We start from the raw sequence: 22,948 nt of genomic DNA, 5'->3' as shown, positions 1-22,948 counted from the left end.
AATCGCCAATAGCGCTAATAGCGCTACTCCGTCAATGGGCTTGCTTCGCAAGACGAAAAAACCGCAAGACGAAAAGACCCGCAGAACGGATTCTTTTCGTCTTGCGAGGAACCACTGTATACATTTAAAGCAACCTAAAACATTACCTTAGAGATTTCAAAATTAAACATTACAAAGGAAGTCGGCTACGGAATGCACATTTAGCGCAGCAAAATTAACTCTCTCTCTCTCTCTCTCTCTCTCTCTCTCTCACACACACACACACACATTTCAAAACAAAACACTACTAAAGGAAATCAAATACAAAATGCACATTTCAAAGAGCATAATTAGCAAGAGGATTAAATATTATTGTGAAGCATAGAATATATTTGCTGCTTTTGCTGCCCACCCTGCCAATGATGGTTCATGGCAGGCAGTGGCTGTGGAAGGTCAGGCTCAGTGACCTGGGTCTCCACTAAGAGACAGTCAAGATGGTTGAGATGTATGTTTGTGCGGAATCTTTTCACTGTTGACAATATGCTGACTCTATATATCCATGCTTTCTGGGACTTGCGTTAAACTGCTGAGGCAGAATATGAAACCTTAGCAAATCTGTGTTTGTGATCTGTGGAATTTCAGACAGGTTTGAGATACACTCCTTCTAAAGTCCCTTAAAAAACACACCACACACACGCAAACACGTTGAATGACTGAGCTGTTATGAACTCAGTAGCTTCCTATTATTTCCCAGGTAGACAACACCAAAAATATTATCTCCTATTGATTCCCCCCAGTTATTAATCAGAAATGCCTGACTATATAATCCAACTCAGTCTTCAGGGCCGTGGCACTGACAGCTAAAAGCCGGCAGTTGGCATTGTGAAAGAAACACAAGAAGAAGCCATGGGGGACCGGATTGGGTGGGAGGGAGAGAGAAAAATGAATACCATGCTGCATTATTCATATAATTCTGCTACCAGACTCACTGGAATTTCATTACCTTGCACGGGGTTTGTGTATATGCATGCACAGGCAGAAGGTTTGGGAGAACAACAAAACACTGAATAGCTCTGCAGACATAGTTATAGAGGCAAAGAGTGGAAGAACCACCCGTACCCCAAATTTAAATGCAGAGGGTGCAGTTAAGGGTTCCCTCTGCCCCGAGGATGGAACTTGCATCTAAGGGCCATAGATCAGTGGTAGAGAATTCACTTTGCATGCAGGCTCATCTTATGTTCTGAAGGTATCCCTACCTTCTGCTGTAAAATCCTCCAGACTGGAGACTGTGGAATAGTTAAGGAAATACTCCGAGGAGAGAAGACTGAAGCCACTCTTGAGAGAAATGCTGAGAGGAACCAAGCAGCTTCAAAAACAGCCAGGAATGTATATATTATGACCCACCAAACTCTGGTGGAATTTGGAGTGGCTTGCACAATCTACCCTGGCCAACTCGTGCAACAAATTCAAGTTGACACATAGGGCAGACAGTTGTAGTTGTGGGAGGCAGAGAAACAAACAGCTTGAAAAAGAGGAGACCATGGACTTTAGGATTTCTCAGATTAATGTCAAGGAGCAATATGTGGCTGATGAGAACCTTTACTTCATTGGTGGTGGGTGGGTGGACACTGGAGGGGTATAACCCTATATGTTTTTGGTTCATTGCGAGTTTTGCGATGGGAGGAGAAGTTGGCTGCTAGACACCCAGAGGAGCTCTGGGAAGGGGTGACAAGGTCCTTAGCTTGCAGTTTACTTTCTTACCACAAATAGGTGAAATTACTGTGCTTATACATGGACTTTGGTCCACGGGAGGTGGTCCTTTTGGGTGGATGAGACACTGCCCCATCAATCTTAGTCGGCCTTCAGCCAACACCCACCTAGCTGCTTTCTTACTTGCATTGAATCCAGGGATGGCATGGGCTGTCAACATGCTCCTTCCTAGCCTCAGCAATGTCCTTGTAAAACTCAGCAGTGAGGAGAATGGGGTTGTTGGCATCGTCTGTCTTGAGAGACACCTCCAGGGGCAAAGTCAAACTGCTGTGTAAAAAAATGCAAGAAGGGCCTTTACACTCACCAGAAGCTCAGCCCTGCCCTCGCCGGTCCCGGAAGGAGCCTTTTAAAAAGTCCCATACGCTCAGAGACTCTGCACCTGTTCATTGGGGGAGATAGGAAGCCCAGAGCACTTGTTCTTTAGATGTCCCTTTTATGAAAAGGCACGTAGTAAGACCATTGATCCCCTGCTGGTGAGGCTCACTGACCTACCGGAAAAGCAAAAATTTGACCTTTTCTTGTTAGGCAAAGATCAGAAGACGACCCAGGTGGTCGCCAGATTCTGTGTACAGATCTGTAGTCACAGACCATCTCCCAACTCAAACTAGTTTGTTAAGAAAATCCCCAAATTATGGGTGACTTTGGGTCAGCTCCCTGCGGTAGTTTATTGTTGTACATTGTTTTTAAATTTATTGTTGTACATTGTTTTAATTGTTTGTTTTCCTTCTGTGACTGTACCCCCAAGTGTGTTTTATAAACTGGTCTCTGACGGTAATAAATTATCTATATCTATCTATATCCATCTATCATCTATCTATCATCTATATCTCTATCTATCTATCTATCTATCATCTATCTATCTATCTATCTATCATCTATCATCTATCTATCTATCTATCTATCATCTATCTACTCTATCTATCTATCTATCATCTATATCTATCATCTATCTATCTATCTCTCTCTCTCTCTCTCTCTCTCTCTCTCTCTCTATCTATCTATATCTACAGTGGTACCTCGCAAGATGAATGCCTCGCAAGACGAAAGAGTTTTTTGTTTTTTGAGTTGCTTCGCAAGACGAATTTCCCTATGGGCTTGCTTTGCAAGACGAAAACGTCTTGTGCCTTTTTCTTAAAACCGTCAATGCATTCCTATGGGAAACCGTCAATGCACAGTGGTGCTTCGCAAGACGAAAAAATTCACAAGACGAAAAAACTCGGAGAACGAATTAATTTCGTCTTGTGAGGCACCACTCTATCTATCTATCTATCTATCTATCTATCTATCATCTATCTATCTATCTATCATCTATCTATCATCTATCTATCTATCTATCTATCTATCTATCTATCTATCTATCTATATCTATCATTCATCTATCATCTATCTATCTATCTATCATCTATCTATCATCTATCATCTATCTATCTATATCTATCATTCATCTATCATCTATCTATCTATCATCTATCTATCTATCTATCTATCTTTCTATCTATCTATCATCTATCTATCATCTATCTATCTATCATCTATCTATCTATTATCTATCTAACTGCTGTGTCAGCAGCACCAAAGTGACCTCCCAGGGGTGCAAGCCTGGGCAGTGTGTATGGAGGTCCTGGACTGGCCAGGTGACAAGACCCACCACCCCTCGGCCTCACTGATGTGGTCCAAAGGAAAGTAAAGCAATACGTTTGGCACCAACTTGGCTGCAGGAGTTGCCAGAAAGAGGTGTGCAAGGTGCCATCTAACCATCTTAGGGACTCCACCCCAGATTTGTGTAGGGTTTACTCCTTAGTCTTTTCTTCTTCCAAAGATGTGCTGCAAGCCAGTGGAAGTTTAGGATCAGAGTTTTCCTTCTCCTAGATGGGCTACGTACCCAAGTTGACAAGCCCCACCTGCCCCTCTACAACATGTGTAGAAACTGGACATTGGACCCACTCATCTGTTCAACCCATTGTAGCCTGTCTTTGCATGCAGGGGATGGAGAACGGGGACAACACTACCTGGTTTGGACTCTACCTACTGTTGGTTGTCTTGCCTCCTTCCCTACCACTTCTAGGGGGTGTGAGCCACCTCTGAGTTTGGTTGACAGTTTTCTTTCTATGTAGCTGTTGCAGGCATTTTGGCTTTCCACATGACAGAGCCGTTCCACCCAAGAGCCTCTTGCATACATTACAGCAGCTGTCATGCAGAAGTATATTTTTGGTAGCGACTGCAGTGCTATTATGGCTTACCAAGCAGCCCTGAGGAAATATTATGACTATTGGAGATTCTGCATTTATTTTTAGATCCGCAACAGCTATTTTCATCGCAATTGCAGAGAGCAGAAGAACGTAACAACAATCCCCTTTGGATAAACAGTGAAAATTAATTTGCTAAATAACAATTTGCCACCAAATGGGTATGCCAGTAATGAAATGGGGTTAAAACGCAACAGCTAGAATGGGCGACTAACAGTCAAATAACTCACAGAGAATTAGCAGAGAAAACACTTAATGTAACACTAAGCAAGCACAATACTCAGGGTAGCTGTATAACCCTTTAATATTATTCTCTTTATAAATAAGTGACTAGCGGCTATGGTGAGTCTCAACTGGCTAAGATTCTCTGGGTGAATGGCAAAGTAGAGGCAGCATTCATTCTAAAATGTGATTGACATAGGAGCCAATTCCTAGGGGCCAATATCCCTTTGTCCCCCCATAAAATATTTGAGGGGACCAGGGGCCCCCAAAGTTGATGGGCATTGCCATTCAAATTGTATGTGTGTGCCACATCTTGTGATCAATGATATGAGGTGAGGCTTCCCTGGGACACCCAATATTTTAGTCAAGTTGGTACTCTTGGTGATGGAAGTTGCATAAAAAACACCAGCACTACTCACGTGTTTGACCAGGCAGGGGTCTCCAACCTTAGGGGTCCATGGGCTCATTTACAAACCAATGAAACTGTTGTGGGTCTTGGCTGCATTGGCTACCCCTGGAATAGGGTTTAAATCATGGGTGTGGAATCTCAGAATGCAGTCCTCTTTACCTAACCCTTGTGGCTTCAAAAATAAACACAAGGGTTAGGTAAAGAGGACTGCATTCTGAGATTCCACAACCTCCAAATTGGCGGAAAATTCTCAAAGGAAAACCTTTGGCCCGTTCCTGATGATTGCATGCTTAGAATGAGGGATGCTCCTGCTATTTTCCCTATTTTAATTTCTCAGTGGATTTTAGAGTTCTCAATGGACTGGCCTTGTGACTTAGGAATCCTACATGTTTCTGTCTTCAAATCTGAATTTTGTAAAAGGTGTTGCTGCATGTGCAGTTGCCCATAGCCTTCCATTCATTTCTGTCTCCTGCCCCTCTATATAAATTTATAATACAAAAAACATTTATAATACAAAAAACAAACAAACATTTTTGGTACATTTATAATACAAAAAAAACTTACTGCTATCATTCTATGACAGATAAAGGTAATTTCGTATGTTATGTTTGATTACACATAAGGCTGCATCAAGACTATATCTGTGTGGTGTTCTACTAATCAATCAATCATTTTATTTGTATACCGTCTTTCCTAAGTTTTTTTTTAAATAAAAAAATTATTTATGATTTTCAGGTTTATATATTTCAATAATTTTACAGTCATTTTAACATTTCAAAACTTGACTTCCTTCCCCCTCTTTCTGCGGTTCCTTAAATTTATTTTTAATATTGTCTGCATATCCAAATTGACTTTATTTGTTCATTTATTCATCTACTTTAAATATATACTCTTATGAAACTGCAGGTTACTACAATTATCCTGCCAATGTTCTTATCTGTTTACAATTTATCTGTAAATATTCAATAAACCATTTCCATTCTTTTATAAAAAGTTTGTTATCTTGATTTCTTATTTTTCCAGTAAGTTTCGCCATTTCCTCATATTCCATAAGTTTTTGTATCCATTCTTCCTTTGCCGGGACTTCTATTTTTTCCCCTAAGTTAAAACCATGCTCAAGGCGGCTTACAGCATATAAAAAATTACATAACTACAAACCCCCCACAAAAGTAATCATAATCAATAAACAAAACTTCAAAAAGCACAACCAAATTCAACAATTTTCACATAAATAATAAGATTGAAAATGAAGGTACAAAATATTAACATCAACAACAGCAACGACCCCGCCCCACAGCAATCCCCATAAACAATAGCCTAGCCCAAGGTTCTGTTCAGCAGCCTCAGGTTTTGTAGCTGGAGTCAGTCAAAAAGGTTTTCAAGGCAGTGAGCAGATCCTCCAGGACTCACAGCCAAGGTGGTCACACAGGAGCATGTGTGTTTGTGCGCAGAAATTATACAAGACACAAGCTGCAAGCCTATAACCACTTAACTGAAAGTAACCCATATTGCACTCAGTGAGGCTGACTTCTGAGTAGACATGACATCACACTCTCTAACATTCTGCATGAAAATAAGGACATTCCATTCCCTGTTGAAAGAACAACTTAGCTCTCTTCAGTCTAGTCCCTCTAATCTCCTCTGTGACAATTAAGAGGCCCTCTGTGTCTTTATCTCCTTTATGTAATAAATAATTCCAAATACTTCTTGTGCTGAAGTTTTGTTCTTTCTGAGAGTCTCTTAAACTGACCCTGGCAAATCCATCCAGTTACAATGTCACCCCTGTGATGGCTTGAAATTATCAATCATTTCTACCTTATCTGTGTTCCCATGTTATTATTAATCAGCTCTAGATTATCAGTCATGTTTAGGTGAAAAGTCTTAAAATTTGCACTTCATCCATCATGGCAAGGGGCCCTTTGGGACATGACATTAATATTCCTAGGGCTCCTGTCAGTTTTGTGATTGAGCAGGAATTTGGATTGTATTGAAATCCCCTACACTCTATCAAATGGACCACACCAGCTGCGAAAACTGCCAAGGAGTTGCTGTGCTCTCTTGAGGCACTGGCCAGGAGCCTCAGGCCTGGCGATGGGACAAAGGCTTATTGCCTCAGGTAGCAGATTTGGTGCAGGTGGCAAATTGAGAGGGAACTTGCCCCCCATAAGAACATAAAGCGAGTTCTGCTGGATTATCACTGTCCAATCTTGCCCAGAAACAGAATACTTCACTCCCTGTACTGTTGAAGGGAGCCAATGGGCACCCTAGGAATCTTTCACCACCCCGGGAGATTCTCTGACTTGAATCCATACTAGGTCTTGCCTAATGAACATTGTGGGTTCTTAGTTCTAGACCTCACAGTTCTTTGCACAGTGTAGCCTCCACAGAAGGACTGCGAACCTGTGTTTCTCAAACTTGGGGACTACTATTGTGGTTATTGCACATTTGGAAACAATGTAGATGAATAAAAACTGACTAGTCTTGAAATAAAAATTGTCCAGTCCAAAAATATGGTTCAAAAGCTTTACTAACAGAACTTGCTCCATAACAAAATGCTAAACAATTAATGTTACATCCAGATAATTTATAATATCATGTGCTGGTCCCAGCACTGGCAAAACATCATAGAAATATGAAATAACTTCACCCATAGCTGAAAGCAAAGCTCCGCCTCTCCAAACGGCCTCCATTAGCCTTTGGGCTGTTTTCCTAGGGAGAGACTCATTTGCACATCCTTTCTTCTCTTGTGCTTCAGAAAAAAGCTACTTAACTCACACACCCAAAATGGAGACTTTATAATTGAATACTTCATGTGATCTAGGTTAAACACCTCGCAAGAGCTAGTAGAGATCTATTCTCACCGAATCATTACTTTGTTAGGCACTCTGAGAGCTTTGTTTAGCTCAGTGGAAGATTCCAGACCATGCTTTCAGTAGTATGCATACAGACATATACAGAGTTATTTTCTGTTTCAATGTACAATTAAACAATTATACTTAACAACTACAACTCCCATCATCCCCGACCACTGGTAGGAAAGATGGGAGTCATAGTCCAACAACAGCTGGGGACTCAAGTTTGAGAAACACTGCCTTAGGCCTAGGGGACAAATGTGGCCCTCAGAACTCCCTCAGGCCACACCTCTGACTGGCTTTACAGTGGTACCTCTAGTTACGAACTTAATTCGTTCCGGAGGTCCGTCCTTAACCTGAAACTGTTCTTAACTAGAGGCGTGCTTTCGCTAATGGGGCCTCTTGCTGCCGCTGCACCGCTGGCACACAATTTCCGTTCTCATCCTGGGGCAAAGTTCTCAACTCGAGGTAACTCTTCCAGGTTAGCAGAGTTTGTAACCTGAAGCATTTGTAACCTGGGGTGTTTGTAACTCAAGGTACCACTGTACTTCTCACCCTGAGTATTTTCGTCTGCCTGGAATATGGCATTAAATTTGGAAAATGCCTCCTGACTGCCTGGAAGTGGGATAGAGATGGGTAAGTGTGTCTGCATAGAACCTAGCCTGTTGTTGTTGTTGTTGTTTAGTCATTTAGTCATGCCTGACCTTTCGTGACCCCATGGACCAGAGCACGCCACACATTCCTGTCTTCCACTGCCTCCCGCAGTTTGGTCAAACTCATGCTGGTAGCTTCGAGAACACTGTCCAACCATCTCGTCCTCTGTCATCCCCTTCTCCTTGTGCCCTCAATCTTTCCCAACATCAAGGTCTTTCCCAGGGAGTCTTCTTTTCTCATGAGGTGGCCAAAGTATTGGAGCCTGCTGTACAAAGGCAAAATGCAGATTCATTGGCCTACCAACTGATTACCTTTGGCTGCTCCTGCCATGGGCATGTGGCTCTCAGAAGGTAAGAAAACTTTCCCCAGCCCTTCCCCACCTGGAGGGCACATGGCCTCTTTGCCCCAGGTGGCTCAGGTGCTTCACCCCTCTCCCAAAACAAAGGACAAGAGGTAGGCAAGCCATAGAAGACATTCATGTAGCCAATGCATTGCATGAATACACAGAAGCCGTTCCAAATGAAGTGAATGGAACAGGATGCCTAGTGCAGATGTTTAGAACTGAGCCTGAGCTTTCCGGGGAAATGAATTTTTGCAGAAGGAACTGATGACACCGTACAATTAACACGGAGGAGAGACTTCTGATTTGGAAGCTCGCTGTGCGATCTGCCGTGCTGCTTTAATTATGACATTTATCACAACGCAGCCTTTTCAGAGAAGGAAAGCGACCCAAGAACCAAGACAATACACTTGGAACGCAACCAGTCTCCTGCTTGCAATAATCGACAATGCTCTTCTGCTACCTTGAAAAGCAGCGGGGATTCTGGAGGTGTCAGGTTCATTAAGAAGCCGCTTCCTGCAGCAAAGCAGCAGGAGGAATAATTCCCTGTGACATGAGGCAGCTTTGGTGGCCCATCATCCCTTCTCCAGCAGTGCGTGAGTGCTGGATGAGAAAGTAAATAGGGGGATGCATCTGCAACATCCGCAGCTCAAACTAATAGAATATAGGAAGGTGGCAAAATAAATATATATATATTTTAAAAAGTGTCCAGTAGCACCATAGAGACCAACTAAGTTTGTTCTGGGTACAGTGGTACCTCAGGTTACAGACACTTCAGGTTACAGACGCTTCAGGTTACAGACTCTGCTAACCAGAAATAGTACCTCCGGTTAAGAACTTTGCTTCAGGATGAGAACAGGAATTGTGCAGCGGCAGCGGGAGGCCCCATTAGCTAAAGTGGTACCTCAGGTTAAGAACAGTTTCAGGTTAAGAACGGACCTCCGGAACGAATTAAGTACTTAACCCGAGGTACCACTGTATAAGCTTTTGTGTGCATGCACACTTCTGCAGATACACTGAAACAGAAGACACCAGACCCTTATATATAGTGGGAGGGTGGGGTGGAGTTTTCTCAGAAGGTTAGTAGGAGATGGGTGATTGACTCAATAGGTATGGTAAACCTGTTGACGACTGTTAACAACTGCAATTTGTCCTACAGGAAAAAGCAAGGGATAGTATGCAGATGACCAAAAATAGCTTTAGCTGGTTTATACTGAGTCAGGCAGTTGATCCATCAGGCTCAGTATTGTCTACACTGATTGGCAGCTGCTGTCCTAGGTTGCAGACTAAGAGCCTTTCCAAACCCAACTTGGAGATGCTAGAGATTGAATTTAGGGCCTTTTGCATGCAAAGTAGATGATCTACCACTGAGCTATTGTTGGGATGCGTCTGGGGAGATGGGGGCAATTGGCAGGCCCCCAGCTGGCTCCAGACAACCATCCGGCAGCCGGGCAAACCCCAGTTCTCGGAACAGCATAAAAACTGTGACTCAAGCCCCAGACGCCTTTAGAGACTGAGCACGCAAGCCAGCAGAGATAAGAAGTCTTTGCAACAGAAGGGCGGACAGAGGCATATGTAAGCATATTTACAAGCATTTTATTCAACATCAGGATAAAGGAAAAACATGTCTGCTTCCCTTCGTGTCCAAGCAAACAAAACCTAGGTACAGCGGAAGTTCCCAGCAGGATGTGCTGGAAGTAAACAGACATGTGACATACAACAACTCCACATGCCTGTACTAAAGGTGGAACGGAACTACATCCTAACATCCTCCCCCTTTCCGTGTAACCTGTAGCACCTGTGGTTCAACCCAATTGCAAACGCTGTACCTTAAGTTGTTCTCTGCTAACAACCTCAGACAACAGATTTGCAGGAAATTCATTTCTTGGCATGTAGGACATCTGAATGAGTCCTTTCCTCATACATTAAGAAGCAGAAGGTTGCAATGGTAGGGATAACCTCTTTCCTCTTCTCAACACTATAGTTCATTTTATACATTCTGCATGTTTCCTACCTGGTATGTTCCTGGCAGCATGGACCCAGTGCCAGCAGCACAATATTCTGCAAGTGGGATCGGGTGCAAAAATTACTCCTCACTCTTGTGAAAGTTTGAAAGCATGTCCATCTACCCTTTTCAGGTTTCTCTGGGGAAACCATGACTGAAGTGTCGCTGGCGCTGTGGGTTAAACCACAGAGCCTAGGGCTTGCCGATTAGAAGGTCGGCGGTTCGAATCCCCGCGACGGGGTGAGCTCCCGTTGCTCGGTCCCTGCTCCTGCCCACCTAGCAGTTCGAAAGCACATCAAAGTGCAAGTAGATAAATAGGTACCACTCCGGCAGGAAGGTAAACGGCGTTTCCGTGCGCTGCTCTGGTTCGCCAGAAGCGGCTTAGTCATGCTGGCCACATGATCCGGAAGCTATACGCTGGCTCCCTCGGCCAATAAAGCGAGTTGAGTGCTGCAACCCCAGAGTCGGCCATGACTGGACCTAATGGTCAGGGGTCCCTTTACCTTTTTTATAATGCAGATGGGGCCAATGCAGAGGAAAACAGTGTTTATGTCTGTGTCGTGAATATGCCCACAGTCTTTTTCAATTGATTGAGTTCCCTTTTCACTCGTTTTGGAAGTTCAGTACTTACCAGAGTGAAGCTTGCCAGTTAGTCCCTCTCCCTGCCCAACATTTTCAAATTAATACATTCTTGCTGCACATATTTTGCTGTTATCGCTTAAGCACCTGGGAATCCACTGCCAGTTGGCAGACTGGACAAGCATGAAAAGAAATGAAATCTACAAAAATTGAACAGCATCAGCTCCCCCCCCCCCTTAAAGAAACAACAAGCCCCAAAATGAAATCTGTTGCGCAGAAGGTCAAGGAGAACAAATTAGATGGTCAGAATTCAATAAGAACAACTTTGAAATATGTTGCTGCTGTGTTATTGCAATGGTCTTCCAGTGTTAGGTCAGCATATTTTTGTGTGGCTCACAACTTACAGCTGAGGCTGCAGTTGTTCCCTCTTGCCTTGGATGTGGCAGATCCTCCTTAGTTGCAATCATGAAGGACTTGGAGTTGGACAAGAAGCTGATGTAAAGCAAATTGTCATTAACTTAAAAAGGTAAAGGTACCCCTGCCCGTACGGGCCAGTCTTGACAGACTCTAGGGTTGTGCGCCCATCTCACTCAAGAGGCCGGGTGGCCAGCGTGACATCGCTGCTCTGGCGAGCCAAAGCTGCACACAGAAACGCCGTTTACCTTCCCGCTAGTAAGCGGTCCCTATTTATCTACTTGCACCCAGGGGTGCTTTCGAACTGCTAGGTTGGCAGGAGCAGGGACCGAGCAACGGGAGTGCACCCCGCCGCGGGGATTCGAACTGCCGACCTTTTGATCGGCAAGCCCTAGGCACTGAGGCTTTTACCCACAGCGCCACCCGCGTCCCGTCATTAACTTAAGCTGATGTAAAGTACATGCTGAGATCCGAACTCTGTTCAGGAGCAGGGCTACTGCTGTCCAAGCCTGGAAAATGGAAAACAAGTCTTCAAAATAATGCTTTGGGTGCACCACCCCTTTTGCTGGGCTGCCAGGACACATGTCTGAGCTGAATGGACTCAGGATCCAGCCCAAGTTCCCCTTTCTCTGGTCATGCTCCCACCATGCCCCTTTTACAGGGCTTACACAAATTTGAATGAATCCTGTACAGGAAGAATTCGAAGATCCTTCATCTGGAAACATTTAGAATCTGCCTCCCTGGTAAATGCCCTTGAATTCAGTAAGGCTTTTGATGAAGTTCCCCATGATATTGTTGTAAACAAAAATCTGCCCTTTTCCCCTTATGGGGTATCCAAGAGCCCATGTACAGTCCTTACATAGGTTCCCTATTGGTAGGAGAAAATAAGAGGCCAACCAGAGAAGATTGAGAAGCAAAGCAGCTAGTAAGCTTGATCTTTATAGATCTGTTGCTCACCCCCCACCGCCCAAAAAAGTGCCCCTGGGCCTGGAAAGGTTGGTGATTCCTATGATACAAAGGTGGCAAAAGTTAGGCTGGTACACAAGCAAAGTTTACAAGGGGCATGAAAGGGGATTTAAATCAGGACAGTCGCTTTATGTAGCCTTTAATGTTGAGCATCCAAAACTGCTAATCACTTGCTAAATAATTATGAGTAGGCAGGCAACGTATAGATTCTGCCAGCCATATATTCCTCACGCTTGTATTTTTCTCTTTTAATTACTCAGAAGGGGAGCTATTGAACCTAGGAGATCTATAGCTAGTAGGCGCGAGAGCCCTATATTCAACTCTAAAAGGGGAAGTGATAGACTTAGGCTAGGTTACATGCAGGGTCAACAGGACTTGACAATGTGCCTTTGAGGTTTGATAGAGCTGAAACTTTGATCTATAAATAAAAGGAAAGAAAGAAAAAGCTGGAGGAAAGCGAGTTGGAGGAGAGAATAAGTCTTCTTTAGTGAAGATTTGATTTAAAAATATATAAAAAAAGCATCTGAGACACTGAGAAGGAAAATACAATTGCTTTTCATGCTCAGGATGAAAAACCCAACATTGCTTTATTGGAAGAGATCAAGGCACGGATTGGTACTTTCCACTTGAGAGAAAGGTCAACATCGTGTTCCACCTGAGCTCCGTTCTAACCAAGTCTTGAAACTTCTGCAGATATATTGGTAAACTGGGTGCCAAACCTATATATGCCGGAGAAATGTGACTCAGCTTTTGCAAGTCTCCGCCGCATGGGAAATGGCGAGGGGGGAAATCAAATGCTTGGGTGCTCACCCCCGAAAAAGAAAAGAAAAACTTCCTGCATATTTAAAAATCCCCAAAAATTTAAGGAGAGAAGCTAGGACTGAACTTTTATGTCTAACATACTAGGGTTTTTTATTCAGATAGGTAGCAGTGTTGGTCTGACGGTTTACTGGTATCTGAAGAAGTGTGCATGCACACAAAAGCATGCACCCAGAACAAACTCAGTTGGTCTCTAAGGTGTTACTGGACAATTTTTTAATTTATTTCGACTGGGGTTTTTTTTATGTGCAAGGAGGTCTCTCTCCCTCTCTCCTGTTTGGTAGGCTAGAATTTGAACGTACAGTCTTCATTCCAACATGGAAGAGACTTAAAACAAAAACAAAAAACCACAACACTTTATCACATGATTCTCTTGCATTTAAATATGCTTCCTGCTTCAGTCCTTTAAGGTCTGGTCTAAACATGCAGCAGAAAGAATGTAGCATTCTGGAATGTTAACATATTACACATGCACACAGAGCATTGCTTTACACCAGCTTCTTGGGTATACGATCGATCCCTTATTGGTGTTCACTACACCGAAGTTGGATAGCCAAACTGGCATGGTCTTGACCCTTGGTTCCCCCTCAGGGGTCTTCCCTGAATGCTCTAATAATGTGGGTTACCATTAAATTCACTTTTTAAAAAAAGTTTTCAGAAGCCAGGAGCTCTCAGATGACTGTGTTCGTTTTGGACCTCTTGTCATTCAGCTTTTGTGGCACCGAGCCAAAAAAACTCAGTTTCAGGGCAGGACTCCGGAGGCTTTTCATCTGTTTTCATGAGCTCCAGTTTCCTTCCTTTTGCTTGCAGCGTCAGGCCCAGGCTGTATTTTATCTTATCCTAGCAGCTGCCTTGGAAAATATTTGACGGCAACAGTTGCAGAAACGGCCATTGTGGTCTCCAGCTCCCATGGTGGGTGGCAAGTCTCAATAATGGGGGTGGGGTTGCGTCATTGCTGGTCCCCTCCCCTTTCAAATTAAGAACTAAAGAGCCTTGTTTCCTCAGAGAAAGACACGGTGGAAATGAGGGAGGGACGTAAGCAAGAATGCCTAATTGAGCCTTCCTTGAAAAACACAGTCCTCCTTCGACGGGGAGGAAGGGAAATGAGGGAGAATGGCAGGCACCTGTTTCCTTGCATCTTCTGACAGCACCCCCCTGGGGAACAAGGCGCTTTCATGATTGCTAGCTTCCACATGACACGTTGCAGGGGGCGAGACCTTTGGAAAATTAATAAATAAAGCCACAGCCACCTGTTTGACAGAGGAAGGGAGTGCATTTTTTCTACAGGATTCCAACACGGCTTGAATGGAACTTACCTTGAAATTATCACCAGGTGGGCAGGATTTTGAAGTCCCTGGAGAAGTGAATACTAGAATTCAAAGCCTTCCGGTGACATCGGCCTGAAACATTTTGATGCCTGAGGTGTAATCTCCCAATGGGACTCACTAATTTATGTGGGGCACTGTCTGCATGGGAAGGTCTCCTGCAAATGTCTCCTAGGCAAGGGCAGCACTGCATGTTCAATGAAGATGGCCCATGAGAAGTTCCTGACAGATGAGGGCTATGGATGCAGGTTGTGGGGGGAGGGAGAAGAAATTAAGTTTGGTCCACTTAATTAAAAGAGCCAGTGTGGTGTAGTGGTTAAGAATGGTAGATTCGTAATCTGGGGAACCGGGTTCACGTCTCCACTCCTCCACATGCAGCTGCTGGGTGACCTTGGGCTAGTCACACTTCTCTGAAGTCTCTCAGCCCCACTCACCTTACAGAGTGTTTGTTGTGGGGGAGGAAGGGAAAGGAGAATGTTAGCCGCTTTGAGACTCCTGAAGGGGAGTGATAAAGCGGGATATCAAATCCAAACTACTCTTCTTCTTCTTCTTCTTCTTCTTCTTCTTCTTCTTCCACTTTTTAAAATGCAGGCCTAATTCACGCTTCCCAAAACAATATGCAAAGCGAAACCTAGCTATCTTTCAAACTGAGCACTTCTCTGAATTTTGTGAGGGAGCTCACCAACTAAATAATGAGTACACAAATGTATGTATTAGAGTGCATAACAAAAACATATTAGTGATAACAGCATACAAAATCGATTACAATTGTTATTTATTTAAAAGCCTTTCTGTCCAGCTGAGTATTTCAAAAATCTCTAAGCTGCATATAGTCTGAAAGCAAACAATGTTATCGTTAAAATAATGACCTAAAACCAGTAGAGCAGCACTATAAGCACACACAAAAGCAAATAAAACAGAAATTCAGAATACTGAAGTGCGTAAAGCAGAGTCCAGTCTTATGGGTCAGGGAAAACTTGGGCTTTCTTCATGATGAAGGGCATATTGTTTGCAAAAAAATAATTGTGTATTAGAAAAAATTGCATACCAAAATTGTATGCAGTCTTGGCCATTGGGGGAAATATGGACTTTTAAGAAGACTTTTTAAAGCTTGCAGCCTGACTGGGAAATATGGTGAAGTGAAGGCTGGAAAATAAGAAATCAGAATTGACAGATTTATCCATGCCTGATGCCCCAAGGATTAGGCCCACATCCCCTTTCCTACTATGTTGCCTTTAAAGAAGATAAAAATATGCCATTTGAGGTGGCCATCATGCCACAGAAGCTGAGCATAGACAGAAAACAGCACTTTCCCAAATCACATACATACCTTGGGTTGAAGTAGCTTCAAGTTAAGTATTTTCAAGTTGCACTCCACGGCGACCCAGAAGTAACGGAGCGTGTTACTTCCGGGTTTCGCCGCTTGCGCATGCACAGACGCTCAAAATGACATCATGCGCATGCGCGGAAGCGGTGAAACACGACCCGTGCAGACGCACAGTCGCGTCTTACGTTTACTTTAGGATGCAAACGGGGCTCCGGAACGGATCCCATTCATATCCAGAGGTATGTCTGTATATGGAGTTCCCCATCACATGATGTGACAGCCACTAGCTAGACTTTGGGTTGGAGTGCTAAATAATTCTTTGCACAAGTGGAACAACTTGGGCAACAACTCCCCCTTCTCTCATCACCCTGTGCACCTCCAAAATCTGTTCTGGGTTCCCCCCCAATCCCCAGGAGCAAATTGGGGGGTTGTGCAATGCATGCGTGGGGGGAGGAGAGAAGGAAACCTGGCGCGCGCTATTCTGCTTGCACCACTATTTTGTTGAATGCCGTCCTTGGTTTATATATAAATAAAAAACAAACAAATGGAAGAAGTCTCCGAATGGGTCTGAAAGCAATCAAGGGCACATTGTTGAACTTCAGGTTAAAAGGGCCCTAGCATAAGATCACTCTGTATGTTTGTTAGCCTATCCAGAGATTTCGCAGATAGCAGCGCAACCCAAAAGCTCCCACCATATTCTTCAAATACTGCCCCTCCGTTGATCCACAACTGTTTATTTCATTATCTGTTTCCTGTGGGTGTGCTCGGTAGCACTACTGCTCAGCTTGAGACAAGAACATGTAACTTCTGCTTAAATCTAGCCCTCAAATCTCTTTGAATGTCCCAAAATCGAATTATAAGCATATGGAAGTCATCTAAACCAGCGTTCTCTGCAAATGTAAAACTTCTTTGCGGTTTCCCACACTATCCTGCCATATATTGCTCTTGCCGGTAATTATACCGTAGGTACTTTATTTTAGTACACACACACACACACACACACACACACACACACTTCTTTGGTACCAAATAGGGATGCAAGTTAAGATTATTCTGGAAACTGAAATGGATGTTTGCCTATGATGTAAGAGGCATAGATCACAATTTCAACCCAAGCTGAATTTTTTTAAAAAATAAGATAAGCACCAACTGCTTCAGATAATTCTGAGTAGGTCTGAGAGGAAGGAAACATAGCTAGTTTGCTACCCAGAGTGGCTTCTGATGTAGTATAAAAGTGATATACAGTAGTATGAAACTGACATATGGGAGTTTTATGGGGGATTTTTCTGGCCCAAGTCAATCAAAATGTGTCTCGGGCTGGCATAACATTGCCAAGCAAACCCACATCTGTTGCTTCAGAAGAAGGGCACTTTTCTGCTTCTCGGAGTTAGTTTTTGCTAGAAAAACCACATGGTACTTTTTTCTTTTCAATTCTCTAAATGGTTGGCATTGAATGAGACAAAGAGCACCTCTGTGGTGTGTGTTGATTGATTTAATGGGGTACTTTTTGTCCCAGCTTTTGCAATTCAAAACATTTACAATGACAAGTGGCTGAAATTTGGGGGCACTGTTTGCTGCTGTACTTAAGATAACCACGATGTGACTCTTGTTCTGTGTCAACTCTGCAACCAATGGTGACCCCATGGTGGATTTCAACCCTAGTTTTTTTTGTAATAATTTTTTATTAAGTTTTCAAAAGTTTAACCTCAATACATAACAAACTTATCTTACCCCCACAGACTTCCCACCCCATTTTCCATGTGTTTTTATTTCTCCCCCTCTTCTGCACACTACCTTCAACCCTAGTTTTTTGGAAGATGCTTAACTGACTGAAAGAAGGATCCAATCCTGGCTCACACACCAGGACGAGGGTGTGTGGTTAAGGCAGAGGCATCCCTTTAGCTGGTACCTCCCAGCAGTTACCACTGATTCCTCTGTTGATGTAGGGCATCCCTTTCTACTCATGAATGTGTGCATGAGTAGAGCTGTCAGTGGAGTCGCTGCTCACAGCCGAAAACCAAAGCCCTCAAAGTGTGGCATTCTGGAGGCAGGGAGGGTTGAGTTGGCTTGTCACCTGTTGGAGACCACTGTCCCAATGCAACCTGGGCTACGTGGGGCTGCCTTTGAGACTGACCCAGAAACTCCAGCGGGTGCAGAATGCCGCGGCGAGACTCCTTACAGGGTCCTCGCCGCGGGATCACATTCGCCCGGTGCTATACCAGCTGCAATGGCTCCTGGTGGAGTACAGGCCTAGGACCCTCGTACTTATGGGACCGCCTCTCCTGGCATGTCCCACGGAGGACCTTACGGTCTTCAAACAAAAACATCTTGGAGGTCCCGGGCCACAGAGAGGTTAGGCTGGCCTCAACCAGAGCCAGGGCTTTTTGGGCTGTGGCCCCGATCTGGTGGAATGGTCTGTCACAAGAGATTAGGGCCCTGCAGGACTTGACATCTTTCTACAGGGCCTGCAAGACAGAGCTGTTCCACCAGGCCTTTGGCCAAGGCACAGCCTGACCCCTTCCTTTGGTGATCCTCGTAGAACTCTGACCCAATGGTTGCCATTAATTTGATTTTGAATTGATTTTAGAATATTGATTTTAAAGTGCTGTGTTACTTACTTATAGTTGTTAGCCGCTCTGAGCCCAGCTTCAGCTGGGGAGGGTGGGATATAAATAAACTATTATTATTATTATTATTATTATTATTATTATTATTATTGCTTGCCCCATCAGCTCCAGGCTCAACACCAATCACTGCTGCAAGGGGTTGGTCAGAGGTGAAAGGATACATGGGATATGGTTAGCGGAGGAGATGAAATCTTTAAACCTGAATACGAAATGGAGACATGCTGTGGATAGGAAAATGACCTGTCTGTAGCCGAAGGAGCGATCATTCCATATCCCACCTTCTTCAGACTAGAACAACTAGATCTTCTTTCTCTACTGGGAAGAGCAACCTTTCCCTTGCCATGCAGAGAAATTCCCCCAGGGAAATTACGCCGAGACGGTTAGTGCTGGGAAACTAATAAAAAAGTGTAATTTCATGGCAGCGAAGCCCTAATTAATTCCACCCTCCACTGAAAGGTTTCTGCAATTGTAGTACATTATTATTTCTCCTTAGTTTTTCTTCTCGTGATATGGGTCGAAAAGGCCAAAACATTTCACTGAATATCAGCAGATTTTGTCCGTTTGCAACACATGGATGACTCTTCTGCTCTCTCAGGCGTTGGCCAAATAATTAGGAGTACGCCGGCTACTCAAGGTCAAACACCACTAATGACAAGGAGGAAGTCTAGCTAGAATAAGTCCTCAAGACTTCCTCTAGACCGGGGTGGGGAAACCGTGGCCGTCCAGATGTTGCTGGTCTTCAGCTCCCATCAACCAGGGTCCATGCTGACAGGAGCTGATGAGAGTCTGAGTTCAAGAACACCTGGAGGTCCAGAAGATTCCCCTCCCATGCTTTATCCTTTTAGGCACGCAAGACAAGAGGACAAGTTTATTTCTGCTTTGTACAATATCAATTCTTCTTCTTCCTGTGGGAATGTTAAGGATGGTAGGAAAGGATATACTGAATAAGTATTGTCCTTACTTCACTCATGCTAGTGAGTCATGTAGCAGAGCAGATTCCCCTCAATATAGCAGGAAGCTAGTTTGCAGATTCATTTGAATCTCTTTAGTTAAGTAATCCAATCTGGCTTGATCAGACTGGATTATTCCTGGTGTCCCCTTTCATCCCTCTTAAAAGAATAAAGACACAAGAGTTTTTCCTTAAAAGTAACAACAAGTTTACTCACATTTCAGTTCACGATTTTATCCCTGAAAGGCAGGCTTTACTTAGTAGTTACATAGCAAACTGTGAGTTCATCTCACATGGCGATTGAGCTCATGTGCTGCTGGATGAGAGCCAGCAGACAGCAAAATTACATTAAGAGAACAAAATGGCTGCAGGAGACCAGCGTGGCAGCAAGCGAGCAGCAAGCAAGAGATGGAGAGCAAGAGAGAGAAAATGGCTGCATCTCGCCTCTTTTATGGAGTCAGCCAGGGCCACGCCCATCTCCCAGGTCACATGCAGGGGGAGGGGGCTTCAGACCAGTAGAACAAGAAGTTACACTGACTGGAGAAGCATCCCCCTGCCTGTGCCCACTCTAGGAAAATAAGGAATGTTGCATTTGGCTGTTCCAATGGATTACATCCCATACTTCCTTGCCACTTCTACTTTAAGAGCTCATGTTGTGGTTTTGGTGGTGGAGCGTTTGCTTTAGGGTTTCCATGTGATTGCAGCAAGCTCCTGTATCCTTAGACTAGCAGAATATACCCAACCATCATGCTCTGCAGAAGAGGGCCTCCTGCAAATACCATCTCAACAGGAGGTCTGCTCCATACGATATAAGCATTTGACCATTAGTGTGGCAGCACCTACTCATTTGAACTCCCTTATGCAGCGTATCAGTCAGGCTCTGTTTTCTTTTTCAGCACCATCTAAAAACCTTCCTCTTCCAGAAAGTCCTTTAAGCGGAAATTTTCCTCCCAGTCTATATCTGTACTGGGCTTGAAATGGTTTTAAAGCAGGTACGTACTGTGGATGTTTCCATTGTTAATTCACAAATGATTCATCAGTGAAATAATAGAACTAATAATGTCGGCTTTTTCTCTCAGCAGGGAAAGAGGTCAAGAACTGGATAAGTTTGCCAACCTTTAACAATCTTTTAAAGAAAACTGCAGAGAGGAGACTTCATCTTAGTTTTTCCCAGGGGAATGTCAGAAGCTCTCTTTTTTATGAAGAAAAGAAAAAATAGGACAGTGGCTAACATATATATCTGGATAGCTTCCAGCTCTGCAATTCTATGATTCTATGTCTCTGGCTCCCTAAAGATGAGGGACAAGTGAAATTCCACAAATGCTGAGTTAGAAGACGGAAAACGGGGAGAAAGAAAGAGACGTCTTCACGAACTAATAGAAAAGGTTTCTTTCAGATTTGCCATGTGATGTAGGATAACCAAGTATGATAATAAATGCAGACGTCACTAACACAAAACTGTGCATTAGCTTTACATTATAGGTGCATTCATTAGAGAAACTGATTTGCAGCAGCTTTCTACGAAGCGTATAAGCCAGGCATAGGCAAACTCGGGCCTCCAGATGTTTTGGGACTACAACTCCCATCATCCCTAGCTAACAGGACCAGTGGTCAGGGATGATGGGAGTTGTAGTCCCAAAACATCTGGAGGGCCGATTTTGCCTATGCCTGGTATAAGCCAAACTGCCTCTGCACACTGGCTGAAATGACCTTTAGGATGCTTTTACACTGGCAAACACTCTGAACGGGATCGAACCCTGATCTGCTCAAGGACGTGGTGGGGAAAAACTGTGCAGACATGATGGTTTCCCCAGTGGTTCAGGTAATTTCCATGAGTTCCAGCTGACCTGCATTGTTCATCAGGGTTAAGAAGAAGCAATGCTATATGGTGAGTCTGTGGCCTCAGTTCAATATCATATATATATATATATATACACACACATACAGTGGTACCTCTGGTTAAGTACTTAATTCATTCCAGAGGTCCGTACTTAACCTGAAACTGTTCTTAACCTGAAGCACCACTTTAGCTAATGGGGCCTGCTGCTGCTGCTGCGCCGCCAGAGCACGATTTCTGTTCTCATCCTGAAGCAAAGTTCTTAACCTGAAGCACTATTTCTGGGTTAGCGGAGTCTGTAACCTGAAGCATATGTAACCTGAAGCGTATGTAACCTGAGGTACCACTGTATATATATTCCACTTCCCAAGTTGGTTGGTGAAATATTTCCCGTGAATCCTGATAAGAACATTCAAAGACTAAATGCAGCCTGTCCATCACCGGTAGATTGGGCTTCTGACAGTGTAATGCAAACATGTTCGTTTTCATGTGGTTAAAATAAACAGATTGGCTGTGCCCCCTACCGTTTGGAATACACTTGCCTAGCAGCTCTCAGTTTGTCTCAGGTTACTAACTCTTCCTGCCACAATTGTCCTGAGTCTGGGGGAAAGTATGGAGAGGATTTTGAGATGGGCAGAAAAAAACTTGGATCCGGATTTTGCAGAGAATCCCAGTTGTTTGAGCTGCCCAAACCAACAAGTGGGGGGAAGTCAGGTTGTGGACTTTGACAATTGCCTGTTGCTCAGGCCCCGTAAATGAATGCGCGGCAACAGGCAATAGTGTGTAATTTAGCTCAGAGGCTGGCTTAGCCGGTCACAGGTGTCACTGAGATATTCTGAATGCTCAAAACTTTTCACCATGAAATATTGCACATGTGGTACTGTAATTGAGACACACTGGGGAAATCTCCCTAGAGCTCACACTTCCCTATCTAACTGGATGCCTGGCCAGTGTTTTGATTCCAACTGCTGGGTTAGCTTGGAGAGCATGGAATTGCTATCTGACACATGGCCAGCTGACCTTGATACTCGGACGAATTTCATTGTGTGCGGACTGAAGTTTTTTCGGGGGGAAATGGGCCTGTTTCTAGGATTCAATGAAGCTGAGGATCAGTTCATTCAGCCAGCTAAAGTGGGCTGCCATAAATGTATTGAAGCAGCCCTCCATTCCAAACACAACGGATAATCTGTGAGCGTGTGGAAGGATTGTGCTGATCATCTGCTCATACGTCCTTCCCTGAAAAACAAGAGATTTTCTTTTATTAACTCCAGGGTTAGAAATTTTAACAAGTCACAATTAAGGTGGAATGTAGACACATTAAAAAATGTTGTGAAGGTGTTTCTTAAAAAAAAAAGTTTTGAAAAATATATTGAACTTGCCATAGCTCACCATCGCCATCTAGTGTCACATTTGTATAATAGGTAAGGGTAAAGGCAAAGGACTCCTGGACAGTTAAGTCCAGTCAAAGGCGACTATGTGGTTGCGGCCCTCATCTCTGATTCAAGCCAAGGTGTGGCATATAAATAAATTATTATTATTATTATTACCCAGACCTCACATATCCTTCAACTTTCCTCAGATGCAAATAAGGACATTGCTCACTCCATTCCTCAGCTGACCCTCCCTTA

The 22,948-nt window shown here is 43.8% G+C and overlaps 1 long non-coding RNA gene across 1 annotated transcript in view; it reads left to right on the top strand.

Annotated features, from left to right (window-relative positions):
- Positions 1–21,353, top strand: part of LOC310675857 — a 141,887-nt gene extending 120,534 nt beyond the window's left edge. The window contains exon 3 of the long non-coding RNA XR_014510249.1: positions 20,380–21,353. This is a non-coding gene — a long non-coding RNA (uncharacterized lncRNA). The remainder of the gene's footprint in view (positions 1–20,379) is intronic.
- The last annotated feature ends 1,595 nt before the right edge of the window (positions 21,354–22,948 follow it).

This window comes from Podarcis tiliguerta (genome assembly GCF_965153285.1).
Source record: "Podarcis tiliguerta genome assembly, chromosome: 4".
Taxonomy (NCBI): Eukaryota; Metazoa; Chordata; class Lepidosauria; order Squamata; family Lacertidae; genus Podarcis; species Podarcis tiliguerta.
Note: the sequence above shows the minus strand (reverse complement) of the source record. Positions and strands in the feature narration are given on the sequence as shown.